This window comes from Ceratotherium simum, chromosome 30 (genome assembly GCF_057802395.1).
Source record: "Ceratotherium simum simum isolate JZ-2026a chromosome 30, ASM5780239v1, whole genome shotgun sequence".
In the NCBI taxonomy this organism is placed as follows: Eukaryota; Metazoa; Chordata; class Mammalia; order Perissodactyla; family Rhinocerotidae; genus Ceratotherium; species Ceratotherium simum.
The window spans coordinates 13,403,593-13,418,162 of NC_141929.1; the positions used below are offsets into that span (position 1 = coordinate 13,403,593).

Consider the following 14,570-nt stretch of genomic DNA (forward strand, 5'->3'; position numbering starts at 1 on the left):
GGACTAAGGAGAGGCCCTCTGGGGGACCCCCTGACGCCTGGCCCAGTGAAGGCCCAAGTGCAGGAGCAGAGTGAGGCCTTGGAGGCCCCGACACAGGAGACAGACACCATCAACGTGTCTTCCACCAGTTTTTTGAAGCTTTGTGGGAGAATGGTAGGCAAGGAGGCCAGGGTGGGGCCAGGGGCTCAGCGGGCCTCCAGAATCTGCCGCAGCCGGGGCATGAGCTTGGTGACACGGGCGTACACGCTGGGGCTGGAGGTGGAGCAGGTGCCACTGCCCCAGGACACAATGCCTACTAGGGTCCAGACTCCATCCTTCTGGCAGCCCAGGTGGCCTGGCTCAGGAGCCCCTGCACGCTGTTCCCAGAGGCCAGTCCAGGGCCTGACAGCCTGTAGACACTCCACACATGCACATGAAAGAAATTTCAGCTCCTTCTGTGGTTTGTACCCTTGGAAGTCTGGGCCACTTCCCTGGGGTGGAGTCCTATAATGGAGGCTCGATAAAGCTGGTTTCATTGATAAAAGAAAAGTGTGGGTGGTGCTGGCCATGGGGCCACTCTGAGGGAGGAAGGGCTGCCTGAGCCCTTCTGGATCCCTTTTGGACCACCATGTTCCACTGCTCAGGCTGTGCACTGTACAACTCCTGTACAACAGGAGGTACCATTTGCTCAGATGCAGATGTCAGTGGAATTTCACCTCTTGTGCTGGCACCCCTCTGTTGAGGTCATCGGTGATCCACCAGGAGCCCTGTCTTCCCAACTACTCAGGCCGGAAAACCCTAGGAAGAGGCCTGCCTGCTACTTGCATTTCCTCTCTCTGCCCAAGCCCCTGGCCTGGGCTTTTGCCTGAACTCACCCAGGGTGGGAGGGAAGGGGTGCCAGGGAGCCCAAGAGGCCATACTGTTGCAGGAGGAGACGCCACTGGCCCCAGCGCAGACCATGAGGTCGGTGATGATGCTGCCCCAGAACTTCTTGCACTCGGCATTGGACAGGAGGGGCAGGGCCGTCTGCTGCAGCCTGTCGGGGAGGTTGGTGTCTGAAAGGGCAGGGTGGGTGGGCAGCAACAGCAGCCCGCCCTGCCCTGCAGCCTCCACCACCCTCCCACCTGGCCGGCACTCACTCCCTGGTGTGGCTGGTCTTGCCCCAGCCCCTGGTGGCGGGCGCATAGCATCCCAGCAGGGAAGTCGTTGGCCTCATTGGGCGGGCACACAGAGGACACGGTCTGGGAGAAGTGGGCGGGTGCGGCCAGCTTCAGCAGATGTCACCGTTGACGGTGAACCTGTCGAACTCGGGGTTCTTGAAAACCTATGGGGCAGGGCCGGACAGCCGCAGTTGGGGTCTGGGAAGAAGCTGACACGAGGCAGAACCAGGGCGCCGGGCTACCCCTCATCGCCTCCGCGCTCCTCTCTGGACAACGGCCTGTTCAACTTGCCACCTCCCTGGCCCGAGGTGCAGACCTTCCCCTGGGTGGAGCCTCACACACCCTGACTTCCTCTTTGCCCCATCATGATGGAGCATTAGGGTGATTGGGAAGAGCTGGGGCGCCCCTTCCTACTCCCCCAGCCTGGGGGTTTTCAGGCCTCTTGGTCCAGCCCCTTTAGCCTGGGCTGCACACTCCCAAGGGCCCACCTTGCCTGGGGTCGCACCTGGACTCCAGGGGCCACCACATCTGGGCAATCTTCAGCACCTGGATGTCCTTAGCGTCTGAGCCCTAGTCAAACTCCCCGACCACGACCAGGTCAGAGGTTCTGGAGAGGGTCAGAGAAAGGAGGTGCCGTGAGGTGGTGGGGCCAGGCTGGGGGTGCAGGGTGCTCTGTGTGCGCATGAGCGTGAGTGCGCGCGTGTGCAGACATATGCATGCATGTGCCTGTGTACGCACATGCGTGGTGTTGATCACAGAGATGGGAGCTCAAAATATCAACTACTGCCCCCCCGAACCACTGTGCCTACATGCTGCTGGTGTTTCCTCCCTGTGGCCCCTGGGAGATGGGCAGGTCTTGAGTTTTCTGCACATTTCCAAATAAGGAAATTGAGGAATGAAGGAGTTAAGGGACTAGTCTTCAGTGCTGAGGGTCTTCCCCGTACCCCAAGGGGTTTCCTGGGGGTCCCGGGCCCTCACCTGACCTCTCAGTGGGCGGCGGTGACCGCCCAGTCCTCGCTGATGAGGGAGCCCCCACAGAAGTAGAAGCCGGTGCTGTCCTGGAGGAAGATGCGGAGGTCAGCGCTGGCTGGACACCAGCAGCCCTGAGCCAGGCCAATTCCCCAGTGTGTCCCCCGCCCATGCGCAGAATCCCCCCCTGCCTGCAGGGACACCTGCCAGGGCCAGGAGCTGGGGACAGCGTCCTCCCCATTGACGGTCCTGGACAGGCCACTCAGCACGGGGTGGACGGCAGGGACCCCACAGCCTGGGAGTGGGAGTACGGGCTGAGGGTTGGAGGCCGAGGTTGACTCTGGGCCCCCCAACCTGGCTCCCACTGCTGCAGGAATCCCCCAGGGACAACTCAGTCTGATGTGAGCTTCAGCACAGACAAGCCCAACAGGTTGAGTGTGAGGTGGTGGCAGGGCCAAAGCACAGGCTGGGAGGCTGGGCTCCGGGGGTTTGAACCTGGCCCCATCGCTGCCCAGCTTAACCGCTCTGAGTATCAGGTTTCTCATCAGCAAAAGGGGGATCACATTGCTAACCTCACAGAGTTGGTATCAGGATGCAGGATGGGTTGGTGGGCACAGCAGGAGCTTGCTCTGCTCCTGGCACAGGAGCAGTAGTCAGTGCTCAGTGAACACGAGTTTCAAAGGGCTTGAGTTCCAGAGCCACAGAGGGCTGCTGGGGGCCCAGCCACACCTACCCACTTGCTCACCATCTGAGCCTGTTTGGGAGTCATGAACTGTTCTGAGAACTTTCTGTCCCTCTGTACTTGTCCTCCCTGTCCCCTGCACAGGGTGTGAGGCCTCAAGGCAGCCCAAGGTAGGTCCACCTCCTCCCCATGGGCCTCACACTGGCTGCCCTGGTCGAATCCTCCCAGCATCCCTATTGCAGAGCTGGGGCTGGCGAGGCTCAGAGCGGGAGAGAGACTCACTCAGGCTCCCACCACTGTGCACAGCAGAATTGGGAGCAGGGCCCCTGCTGCCCCTTGCTGGCCTCGGGGTTGGAGGGGAGGGGAGACAGCCTTCCTGGTCCGTCTGCCCCCTCACCCACCAAAGGCCGTGCCCAGGAGGGTGCAGCAGGAGAGGAGCCAGAGGGAGGTCATGGTGCCGTGGTCAGCGAGGCATAGGGCGCCTGCCTGGGGGGCTCCCCATTATATCCCTGTGCACCAGGCTGTTATCTTGAGACCTTGAGGTGATAATCCCTTTCTTGGGCATGTGCCCAAGTGGGCAGGATGTGCCAGAGCAGGGCTGGCATCTGGGCCTGGGACGGCAGCAGCTGCAGCCCATGGCTGGGCTTGGGCCAGGGCCAAGGGCAGAGGTGGGGCTGAACAAGGCGGCCCTCACCCTACAGCCAAGGGGAAGGGGAAGGGGTCAGGACACTTGGGCTTCCTCCTGCAGGCCCTGCCTCCTTGGGAGGGGCCCTGCGGGCAGCAGCCAGGCCTGGGCAGGGTGTGAGGCCTAGCCTCCCCTCTCCCAGTTTGGAGGCTCTCAGACAAGTAAATTAATTGGTCCGTTAGTTGTTCAAAACTCCTGGTAGTGTGGTCATGTAGCGGGAGGTGTGGGGACCGAGGTGTGGGTGAGGGCGAGGGTGGCCAGGGGGCTGAGGATGCTTCCCCCGGTCGCGGGGATAACCAAGAAGGCTCAGTGAAGGCTCGGGTCAGTATCCATGGCGGTCACTCGGGCTGTGTGCAGCGTGGCTCAGAGGGGCAAGCCGCCCACTGCCCACTCACTTGGAGCCAGGCCCCTTCACCCAGGCACCATGGGTCCCTGGAGCTGAGCATGAGGCATCCCAGGGCGAGACTGGGCCCAGGGGTCAGCCAAGGGGCCCTGCTATCGCCCTGTGGAGAGCTGGTAGAAGTTGGACCAGACGGAAAAGAAGGGGCGGAGAGGCCTGTTTCTGGCTTGGGTGGCAGGGTGGGCAGGGGGGCCCTTTCCCAGCAATTGGGAAACTAGGGAGGGAGAAATTTGAGGGTGAGGCTGCCAGGCACAGGGCAAGCCCCCAAAACACACAGGGAAAACGATATCTCATGGCTGTTTTTAATTTCCATTGCACTGATGATGGCAGTGCAGTGGTTCACAGTACAGGTTTCAGCACAAAACAGCTGTGGGGGCTTGGGCAAGTTACTTACCCTCTCTGATCCCATTTCTAAGTATGTAAAATGGAGGTGCTTATAGTACGGAGCCCACATTATGGAAGGACACGGCCCCGTCTTGAGCATGCTAGGACCAGGCCTAACACACAATCCAGGCTCGTTGGTCCTTTGTACTTCTCCTTCTGGAACTGCCTGTTGGTGCCCTTTGCAAATTCTAGACGACTGTCCAATGACAGGGAGGGATGGCCACAATGTATCAGGTGGGAAAGCAGGGCACAAAACAGGACGCAGAGTGTGGCCCCGTCTGTATGAAACCATACTACTGTCTGTGCAAGTCCATCATCCCACCCGCGGACGCTTACCAGGCTGCTACTGGAAGAGAAGGAGGAAGAGAAAAGAAACACCAATTGCTGCTTCTAGCAAGTTTACCTGGGAGAGGATGGGGCGAGTCTAGGGAAGAGAGTAAAAGAAAAAATAAGTAAAATATTCATTACTACTAGCTAGGGAGTAATCATTACTATTATTAATAATAATACCGAGGCAGGAGGGCCTCACTCAGAAGGGGACATTTTAGTTGCAACCTAAGAGTTTGCGGGAGTGCGCCAAGCACGGCTCGGAGGAGCCGGTGTCCAGGCAGAGGGAACGGCCAGAGCAAAGGCCTAGCGGCCCGCATCTGGGCGTCGCAGGAGGCCCGCGCGGCCAGAGGGGACAGAAGAGCCAGAGGGCAGGAGGCCAGGCGGAGAGGCCAAGGGGGCGGACCGAGGAGGGCCCTGGTGAAGACACCGTGGGAGCGGCTGGCTGTGATCCTGCGGCCGCCGCGGCGCCTTTCCGCCTGTCCAGCTGCGGTGACAGCCCCTGGTGCCAGGTGGCAGCCGCCGCGGGGCTGGCGGGGCCGGAGTGGGGAAGACGGGGCAGCTGGGGGAGCGGACGCCACGGCCGGAGCTGACCCTTGGCCGCGGCCTTGGGAGCCGACAGGTGGCCGGGGCCCTGCCCGCCTCGCGCCCCCGACGCAGCGCCTGCCGAGGCCTGGGAACCCGCGCAGCTGCAGGTGGGGCGCGGAGGGCGGGCCGCGCAGAGTCGCCGATTCCTGCTGCCCCGGGGAGGGGCCAGAAGCTGGCTGGGGCGGGACCCGCAGCCCGCCGGCCCCGCGCTCCCTCCTGGCCCCCCGGACCCGGGACAGCGCACTCCGCCGACGCTCAACCCCGAGGAAGGCCCCCTAAGGGCGGAGCGTTAGATGCCGGGCATCCTCCAAATCGACGTGCCCTGGGCTGCCTGCCTCGGGGGGGCCGTTGCCCGTGCTGTTCCCAGTCCCTTAGAACGCCCGCCGCTCTCCCGCCGCGGGCCGTGGGCGCCTCCTCGCAGGCAGCGGATCTGCGCGGCTGGGCCTGGCCAGCTCTCAGCAGGCGTCATCAGAGTCGATGGATGAGTGGATGGATCTCTGGCTCCAGCCGTTGTTTAGCCAAACAGTTGACAGTAGAGACCATTTTCCCGGGTTCCACTTTTCCGCTATTTCTAACCCCCCACCCTCCGGTTTGGAACCCGCGCCCTTCTCCTCCTAGACTCCTGGAGCCAGCCATCTCTGCTCATGCAAACTCCCAGGGAGAAGGTGCGGCCCTGTTTGCGGGTTGTCTGCCACCTCAGAAAACATTAGCTCTGCTCTTGTTACCTTGTTGCAGGTATGTGGCGTCTAGTGTGTTTAATGGCAATACCGAAGAAAGCCAGGAAAAGGGGTAACAATGAAATTTAATTCGGGAGATGACTCGATCCAAGCGCGCACGGGGAGCGGAATCTGGGGGCCGCTCTCTCCCAGCAGCCTGGGTTTGGGGGAAGAGCTTTGCTGCGGACAGGAGGCCCTGATCCAGTCCCTGCTCGGCTACCTCTGGGATTGGCCCGGGGTGGGGGTTGTGCCAGGGTTCCAGGTCCCACCCAGCATGGAGGCGGTGCAGGGGGCTGCGGGGCATTGCGCATGCCTCCCTCCAGACTGGCACCTCTAAGACCGTGGCTTCTTTCCCGACGCCAGACCTCCTCCGTCAGTCTCCTTAGGTGAAGGAGCTGCTCCCCGAGGGGGACAAATCCCACCCGCCCTTTTTATTAAAAATGAAATATACTGAAGTGTAATTTACATATGGTGAGGCTGCACAGAGGGATGAATTTATATATATACACACACACACCATAGTGTAGCAAACACCACAACCGAGATGTAAAATAATGCCGTCACCCGGAAACCTCCCTCATGCCTCTTCCCAACTCCCCCTCTTCTGAGGCAACCAGCAACCACGGCTCTGATTTCTTTCACCATAGATTAGTTTTTCGTGTTCTAGAATTTTATATAAATGGAACCATAAATGTTGTCTACATGTCCGGATTCTTTCCCTCAGCCAAATGGTTTTGAGCTTCACCTGTGGTCTTGGTGTATCAGCAGTGGGTTCCTTTGTACTGCTGAGTGGTGTTCCAAGTCATAAGTACACCACAATTTCTGGACGAGTTCTCCTGCTGGGACGTTTGGGCTGTTGCCCCTGCCCCACCCCACCCCACCCCCTGTCTGCTCCTTGTAATGAGATGACTCTCAACCCTAAATACATGCATGCAAGAAATGTAGATTTCTTTATTTTTCTATTAGAGAATATGATTTCTGTTCTCATCCTTTATTCTGCCAGGAGCCTGAACCCAAATCTCAGCCCATGGAGGGTAACCCTCGAGATCCCTGGCTACCAGTGAGTCCAGACTTGGGGAAAGGAGGGGAGCGGGTCCTTGGCCGTCCTCAGTCCACGCTGCTTGCTGAGGTGCCTGCATCCCACCGCTGCAGCTGGCTGTTTCTCTTCCCTGTCCCGAGGCCTCCCCAGGGTAGGCCTCTTTCTTAGCCACTTCTGCACCCGGCAGGCACCTGGGAAGCCTCTGGCCGCTCCCTCTGCTATGCTGGGCTCAGGGGGACTCTGGAAGACCCGGCCTCCCAGTCTTCACAGGTGGCCCTCTCTGCTCTCAGGTTCCCCAGCAAGCCGGGAATGGAGGCACATCTCCAAGGTTAGTCAGAGGCGGTAAGACAAAGGTCCTTTCTCAAACTCACTTGTTTTCCTATTATGTTCCCCCCAGCCTTGGCCTAGTAGGGGACAGGAGACAGCTGTGGGCAAGATCTCAAGCCTGTTGTCAGGGGTGCACACCAAAAATTCTCCTTTCTCCTCTAGCTCAGGGAATCTTAAGTTAATATTTTTTGGAGGAAATTCATCAAATATTTCAAATTCCAAGGTATGTGTTGGGGTTGTGTTCAACTATGAAAAACAGAGACCTGAAAACTATAGCTTCAGCAAATTAGACATTTATTTTTGTCATTTAACGAGTTCTTTTTTTTTTTTTTGTGAGGAAGATCAGCCCTGAGCTAACATCCATGCTAATCCTCCTCTTCTTTTTGCTGAGGAAGACTGGCCCTGAGCTAAAATCCATTGCCAATCCTCCTCCTTTTTTTCCCCCAAAGCCCCAGCAGATAGTTGTATGTCATAGTTGCACATCTTTCTAGTTTCTGTATGTGGGACACGGCCTCAGCATGGCCTGAGAAGCGGTTCGTCAGTGCACACCTGGGATCCGAACCCGGGCTGCCAGTAGCAGAGCTCGGGCACTTAACCGCTAAGCCACCGGGCCGGCCCTAACGAGAATTCTAAAGGGAAGCAGTCCAAGGCGGATGTGGCAGCTCAAAGACTGTGACATCTTCCTCATGGCTCCAAAATGGCTGCTGAACTCCCAAGCATCACCCCTGATTCAGGCAGGAAAAGACAGGGGAGTGAAAAGGGCAAAAAGCAATACCAACTGAGTCTGTCTCATTTAAAAAATTCTTCCTGATAGTCCCATCCAATGACTTCTCCTTACATCTCATTAGACAGAACTGCGTCTCAAGGCCACCTCTAGCTGCAAGGAAGTTAGGAAAGGAAGCATTTTAGCTGAGGCTTTCTCCACCCTACCAGGTGTTGGTAGGTTATCAGCACTGACTGCCACACCAGGGAATCTTCATTTCTTCTGGGATTGGAAAACCCGATTCTTACTTTTTTTTTTTAATAGCACCAATCTTCTGTCTTGACTCCTTCAGGATTTAGGATTTGCAACAGAACAGCGCAGCATCCCACAATTCAGAAGCTCTGGTTTGCTGTAGAAGTCAAGTTCTCAGTTGCCAGCAAAACAGTAAACTGATGGACTTACGGAGAGAATGAGTTTCTTCAGAGGTTCGCAGTGTTGTCAGGACAGTGAACTGGAAACCAGACTCGGGGCTCTGCGGCTCGGCACAAACTCTACTCCAAGCTCAGAACCTGCGAGGAAGGCAGCCCCCCAAACACAGCGCGGGGGCCTGGTGCTGGGGGACTTGAGAGAATGGCTCCCACTCCTCGCTCCTTAGGCTCACCTGACACGTGCCTGCCTAATCAAATGTATTTTATCATTTCTAAGAGAAGTTATTTTCACATTTTAATGTCTCTGAAAATTGGAATTGTCTTGTAATTGACGGCCACTTACAATCACTGGCAAGGTGGCCACGGTGCTTGTACAAACCTGGCTGTTATTCCCAGTGGCATCGCTGGGCAGGCCTGGCCTCTCCATGTTTCAAACCACAGACTGCTGGAAGACCATTTGAGGAGGAAGAGAAGCCTGATCAGTGTCTGAGCGTCTCGTGACCCCTCCTTGTCAGGTCAGGAGAGCAGCCGTACAGAATGGACGCTGGCAATTTGGAAGAGCATTCAGATGTGGCCGCACAATTCTCTTTTAAGAAATGCTGCCTCCCCGATGCCTTTGATGGCACACAGCACAGTCTGGGTGGAAGACATGAGCAGAGACAACTTTCTGACAAAGAGAGCTTGGAGGAACCACATTCTCAAAGTGACTCAGTTTTGGGAACACCTTATTTTATTTTCCTTACATTTTGTTTTTTCTATAAGCACAAGAGTAATATCTGATAAAGATCTATGTCTAATAAGTTTAAAAGGCCTCTCTCAATAAATCAAAACTAAAAATTCTAAGCGATAAGAAAGCATTGTGTCGTTGTTTAACTGGCAGCGTTTTCTCCTTTTTAGTGGCACATAAAAAAGGAATGTGCCACTGATAATAGAGGGAGCCTTTGGCTGGCTGGGTGTAGCTGTCTCCTGTAGAAAACAAATAGCACAAACAGGGCAACAGTGGAGAGTTTAACCAAGAGACTATTTCCAAAGGTGTGGGCAGCACTTAGGGAAACCATGAGGGATGCAGGAGCTCAGGGCTGACACCAGAGGGGAGATGCTCCGAGGGGCTGAAAATGCAGGAGCGGTTACCTGGACCCGGGAGGGTAAATGCAAGGGGGAGGCCGCCAACAGGGGCTTGGTCTTTGTGGAAATCGGTGAAGACCACCCAAATGAGAACAAGCGGAGGCTGTTCACTCAGAGTTTGCTGTGGTGAGGGAGTCAGCCACTGTTGCTTGCGTTTGGCGGAGACTGCAAGGCAGGCAGGGGAGAGGGAAAGCTTTGTAGTGGAGAAAGGACAGGCTTCAGGTGCGTTGGCACAGGGAAGCTGGAGACGGGCTAACTAGAAGTAGGGCATCCTATGGGATTGGTTAGGGGGCATACTTGGCTTTCTCTGATTAGTCCTGAGTTGGAAGCGGGGGCAAAGATTAGGGAAGCTGTCAGTGGTTGATCAAGTCCTGGCCAGTTGGGGCCAGTTGTTATTGTTGGGCTTCCTGGTCTGGTTGCTGCAGATGGGGAGTCAGAGTTCTATTTTTCTATATGGTCTGGCCATTGTCCGTTGTGTATTCAGTCTCTCACCTTCCATATAATGTTTCAGGGCAAAAGGTGTGGGTAGAGAGAGATGTAAAGAACCAGGACATTTTTTCAAGCTACTGTAGGGCCCACTCTTGTCATGGGTCTGGAGGCCATGAGGATTGGCGGGGAAGGTTCTGAGGAGAACTGAGGTCATCTTGTGAGGTGAGTGCCCTGGGTTGTCGTTGAAAGCTTTTATGCAGAGAGAGGACAGGAACACCTGTGTTGGCAAGGGTGGGTTCACAGAGATTTAGGGGTTCAAAGTTCTGAAGCCTTGCTCTGTCTGCCCAAGGGACCTCATCCCATGTCTCAGGGGCCCCCCCTTCCCCCACCAGTTCCTTACCTGGTGGGGTTGAGTATTTAACAGGTTCTACAACTCCTCGCCCTTCAAATCAGGCTCCGGGCTTGTCCTCAGCCACATCCATGCTGTGACCACAGGAGATGAGGGTCTCCTCCGAAGCTCAGGGCTTTCAATGGTCAACCCACGTTCTAGGTAGAACATTTACATCCTTCAGCTGCTCCTCTTCCCTGGGTTTGCCCTCTAGGGCCATCAGAAGAAGACTTCTGACTCCACAAGATTTTTTTAAACAGCTGTATTGAGATAGAATTCACATACCAAACAATTCACCCATTTAAAGTGTAGGAATCATTAGTTTTGGTATATTACATTAACTTGTTTTGTGTTTTGTTTTTTGTTTTTTTTGCTGAGGAAGATTTGTCCTGAGCTAACATCTGTTGCCAATCTTCCTCTTTTTTGCGTGAGGAAGATTAGCCCGGAGCTAACATCTGTGCCAATCTTCCTCTAGTTTATATGTGGGTTGCTGCCACAGTATGGCTGATGAGTGGTGTAGGTCCGCACCTGGGATCCAAACCTGTGAACTGGGCCACTGAAGTGGAGCACACCGAACTTAACCACTATGCCATGGGGCCAGCCCCACATTAACTTTTTTTAATATGGTAAAACATATACAACATAAGATTTGCCATTGTAACCATTTTTAAGTGTACAATTCAGTGGCACTACTTACAGTTACGATGTTGCACAACCATCACCGCCACCTGTTTCCAAAACGTTCTCATCACCCTAAACAGAAACTCTGTACTCATTGGACAGTAACTCCACATTCCTCTCTCCCCTCAGCTCCTGGTCACCTCTAATTTTTGTCTCTATGAATTTGCCTATTATGGATGTTTCATATAAATGGAATTGTACATTATGTGGTCCTTTGTGACTGTCTTCTTTCACTTAGCATAATGTTTTCAAGGTTTATCCATATTGTAGGATGCATCAGTATTTCATTCCTTCTATGGCTCAATAATATTCCATTGTATGGATACATCACATTTTGTTTATCCATTCATCCACCGATGGACATTCAGGTTTTTTCTACCTTTTGGCTATTTGGAATAGTGCTGCTATGAACATTTGTGTACAGGTATCTGTTTGAGTCCCTGCTTTCATTTTTGGGAATTATACACCTAAGAGTGGAATTGCTGGCTCATGTGAGAATTCTATATTTAGCTTTTTGAAGAACTGCCAGACTCTTTTCCACAGCAGCTGCACCATTATCCATTCCCAGCAGCCATGTACAAGGATTCCAATTTCTCCACATCTTTGCCAAAACTTATTTCTCATTTTAAAAATTATAGCCATCGTGATAGTTATGAAGTTGTATCTCGTGGTTTTTTTTCAATTTTCAAAATTGTGGTAAAATACATATAATGTAAAATTTACCATCTTAACTATTTTTAAGTGTACAGTTCAGTGGTATTAAGTGTATTCACACTGTTGTGCAAACATTACCACCACCCATCTCCAGAATTCTTTCCATCTTGCAAAATTGAAACTCTATATCCATTAAGCTCTCCATTGCCCCCTCCCCCAGGCCCAGGCACCCACCATGCTACTGTCTGTCTCCATGAATTTGACTACTCTAGGTACCTCATATAAGTGGGATTATACAGTATTTTTTGTGTGTGACTTGTTTATTTCACTTAACAAACTGTCCTCCAGGTTCATCCATGTTCTAGCATATGTCAGAATTTTCTTCCTTTTTAAGGCTGAATAATATTCCATTGTGTATATATACTACATTTTGTTTCTCCATTCATCTGTCAGTGGACACTTGGATTGCTTCCATGTTTTAGCTACTGTAAATAATGTTGCTGTGAACATGGGTGTACAAATATCTCTTTGACACCCTGGTTTCAATTCTTTTGGGTATATACCCAGAAGTGGAATTGCTGGATCATATGGTAGTCCTATTTTTAATTTTTTGAGGAACGGCCATACTGTTTTCCACAGTGGCTGCACTATTTTACATGCCCACCAACAGTGCACGAGAGTTCCAGTTTCTCCACATCCTCTCCAATTCTTGTTATTTTCTGTTTTTTGTTTATATTAGACATCCTAATGAGTGTGAAGCAATGCTTCACTGTGGTCTTGATTTGCACTTCCCTAACGACTGCTGGTTTTGATCGTCTCTTCATGTGCTCATCGGCCATTTGTATGACTCCCCAATATTTACGAGCACCACTGGTGCTGTAGGAACTTAGTGCCCCGTGACCTCCAGTGCCTGTTTCCACCTGCGCTTCAGCCTTTGCCACCTCGTGTTAATTTGAGTAACTGTGATGCCGCAGCATGCCATGGACCACCAGGGTCTCATCTTCCCTGGCAAAGAGGTTATCCACGGATTCCTCCAGTAGGTGAGCAACCCCATCCCAGAATCCCATGTTCTGTGGTCCTGGGGCATCAATTACTATATCAGTCATGGTCCTGCCTGAAAACAGATGGCACACTCAAACCTGGTTATTTGAGGAGAGTTTTAATAAAGGGAATTTTTACAAAGGTGTGGGCAGGGTTTGGAGAAACCAACAAAGGATAGTGAGGTGCAAAGGGTCCTAGCAATAATGAGGACACACCGAGAGCTGAAGGATGAGGGGGGAGCAGTTATGGAACCCAGAAAGAGTAGCCATGCAGAGAGAGCCACCTGAAAGGAGCTGTGGCCTCTGCCGAGGGAGGTAGCCAACCCACAGCAGCCTCTCAGGGAAGGAACCAGAGAATAGATACCCGACTCTCTCTCCTCCCCTCTCCTGGCCCTGCTCCTGCTGGGGCCTCCCCTTGGCTGACCCCAAAGGAAGCCAGAGAGCCTGGGAAGATGTCGTGCAGCCTCGCCCCTGAGGGTCAGTCTGCTGGAGGCCAGCAGGGTGGAAAAGGGCAGAGAGTGGATCTGGAGGGGAACATGGGGGACACCGAGCACCATTCTTATGGTTATTTTGTTTCAGCTAAGATGCTTTTTTGTAATGAAACACACGGCTGGCAGTGGCGAAACTGTGCGGATTTGCTTTTCTGCCATGAGTGCACACAAGCAGAGCTGCGGAGGCCTGCACGCAGGCAGCGACGTGGAGGTGTGCAATTGCAGGCTTTTGCTCAGCGGCTCACGAGGGTTCTGGTTCTGAGTCAGGATGTCTCTCTTTCTTCTTGGGGCATCAAGATGGCGGCCGAGGCACCACATCCCCACGAGACTGCAAAAGTGCAGGAAGTGTGGGGCTGGGGTTCTCCTCGCCCCTCTTTGCTTCAACTGGCTTATATTAATCAGAGCTCTCCCCGCTGAGAGCTGGGGTGGGGTGACCCTCCACAGAAACCCTCTGTGTGGGCAAGAAGAGGGAGATGGCTCTAGGCTAGTGGCAAGGGCCATCACTCTTTGTAACAAAATGATCAACCTGCTCCCCTCAGGGTCTGGTTTGAATGGAGGATGCGTTGGGGCAAAAGGAATTGTTCAAAGTAAAACACACATTGGCAGATATGCACAAATGTTGTCTGTTGCTGTGAGCCTCACGGGGCTCATCTCTTTGTAGACCGACCAGCTCTCCCTCCCCTTTTGTGTCACCGTCTGAGGCCACATTCCTCCTCTACTCAAGTCACCAAGAGTTTCCTTTCACAACAGACCTAAGAGACAGTGACTTCAGGCTGCTCCTATTTTCTGCTCTGGAAAAATCCCTGAGGCAAGGAAAATACAGATGGCTTGGCTACCTGCTTGGAATGAGGGAAGGAAAAAAACAAAAAACAGCAAATATTAATATTTCCATAAATCACCCTGGCCTGGAACTCAAATGTGGATTCCAGAGCTCAGAGCCGGGGCGGACACTCAGCTAGGACACCCCTGGGTGGCCACCCAGCCGGTTAAAGTGTCAAAATGCTTCAGAACCGGTTAGTAAACAGCCACTGGCCCCACCCTCTGTGTCCCTCAAAATTTGGCTGCCCCAGGTCTTCCCCACAGACGGGTCCAGGGCCTCCGGGAGCCTCTCCCTGCCGAGGCCACTGTTCCCACAGCTCAGGGCTCCTGCCCCAGGGTGGTGAAACATTTTGACTACCCTCCCTGCTGAGGACACACAACTCTAAAACAAAACTAAATTTACAAATCAAAGACAAAAAAAACTTTAATCAAGTTCAAATCAACGGTGTTACTCAGACAAGACCAGTGACACTGTCCCCTGATCACTCTGACCACCTTCTCCCAAGGTGACCGCGGCCCTGTTGACCACAGAGCCCCAGAGGCCTTAGAACAAGGT

The 14,570-nt window shown here is 53.7% G+C and overlaps 1 pseudogene; it reads right to left on the reverse strand.

Annotated features, from left to right (window-relative positions):
- Nucleotides 1-185: 185 nt before the first annotated feature.
- Nucleotides 186-3,355, reverse strand: LOC101406477 (chymotrypsinogen 2-like; annotated as a pseudogene).
- Between the last annotated feature and the right edge of the window lie 11,215 nt (nucleotides 3,356-14,570).